Consider the following 1,880-nt stretch of genomic DNA (forward strand, 5'->3'; position numbering starts at 1 on the left):
GTTTACTGTAGCAACACATTGTCAAATCATGGACAAGAAGGCTTAATAGATTCATCTCGCCGTTTAGCCTCCACTTATGTAATCGGTTTTGTAAATAGTCTACGTTTAATACTCCTAATTAGTATCTAAACATTCGATGTGATGGATGCTTAAATTTAAGTTAGTGAACCAAACTAGACCTTAGTTTGCGCCATCACGCGACCACGTGCTTATCTAGACCCATGCATGCACGCGTCCAACTGATGACCGTGACCACACACATCGATCAACGCTCCATTTAGTTCCGTGTTCACGCAAGGCCTGTCGGATGCGTGTACAGTGCGGTCATTAAAGTTCTGACGATCCGAGCTCTGATGAAGCACCGCACAGCTGAGAGCAAGTATAATAAGAGGCTGCAAGGGGCTGCAAGCTGGCTGAATGCTGATGTGGAGGAGAGAGAAGAGGTGAGAGAGAAGAAGCGGGCTATAAGCTTACAGCCGACTTGGGCACAGGAACCAAGAAACTTTGTGAGAATGACTTGTGGGCCATGTATTAATGGTGAAGAGCTAACCATTATACGAGTAGGCTAGGAAAAGGCTGAGAGAAACCTTACAACCCGCTTGCTAGCTGCATTATTAAAACTTGCTCTGAAAGAAACTCAAGCCCTTGTTTACTTTGCGAATTTGGGAGGTGCCAAATTACTGTAGCAACACTGTAGCGTTTCGTTTGTATTTGTGAATTATTGTCCAAATATTGACTAATTAGGCTCAAAAGATTCGTCTCGCAAAGTACAATAAAACTGTGCAATTAGTTTTTGATTTCGTCTACATTTAGTACTCCATGCATGTACCGCAAGTTTGATGTGATAGGGAATCTTCTTTTTACATAGTGCTAAAGTTGGGAGTTTTGTAGGAAGTGAACGAGGACTTGAGAACCATGCCGGGGGACCTGCAGAACAGAAGCATCCATTGGATCGCCGCGGCCTCGTGTCGTCAAAACGTGAATCCTTTTATCTTTTAAGGCAGCTCGTGGGCCCGCGCTACCGTCCCGCCGTGCCGTTCAAAAAAATCGATCGAGTTGGGACTTGTGAGCTGACGACTGACAAGACACACAGAGGTAGTAGCGCTTGCTGCTCACCGCCTCTTGCCCTTTTTTTTTACTTCCAAATTCTAACTTTGACACTATGCAAAAAGAAGATTTCTCATCACATCAAACTTGCAGTACATACATAGAGTACTAAATATACGAAATTAAAAATTAATTGCACAGTTTTATTGTACTTTGCGAGACGAATCTTTTGAGCCTAATTAGTCAACATTTGGATAATAATTCACAAATACAAACGAAACGCTACAGTGTTACTACAGTAATTTTGGCATTCTAAAGTTGGGCAGCTTTGGTTAGTTTAAAGAATGCAGGCCCTTAACAGGAATTACTGACACATTATCAAGGTGACTAAAGTCGTTTCAAATGCCATCACCAAATGAGCTATTCACGTAGACAGTAGCTACTACATGTTCGACTACTATACTTTGTTTTCAAAAATATATACTGATATTTACTTTTAGCTTATTTACCACCCGTGTTTGACGCGTCACTGACAGGCGGGACTCTACCCGGCCCCCGGATCTAAAAAACCAACTACCGTCTCCAACTACCAACTGTAAAAGTATAAAATGCTACCGGATCTGACTGGGGCCCCACGCACGGCTCAGGCCCACACGATATTGGAATGGAGCACGGGCTCAACGAGGGTCAGACTGTGGGCCCCCACGCGCGCGCGCGCCGTAAAAGTAGACGACAAGCGCGGAGGCCGCTGCTCCCATTCCCTGGCATCCGGGCCCCCACGCCTGATCGAATCGCGAGATGCGAGTGGAATGCTTCTTCTTCTTCCTCCCGAC

The sequence above is a fragment of the Setaria italica genome, chromosome V, assembly GCF_000263155.2.
Source record: "Setaria italica strain Yugu1 chromosome V, Setaria_italica_v2.0, whole genome shotgun sequence".
In the NCBI taxonomy this organism is placed as follows: Eukaryota; Viridiplantae; Streptophyta; class Magnoliopsida; order Poales; family Poaceae; genus Setaria; species Setaria italica.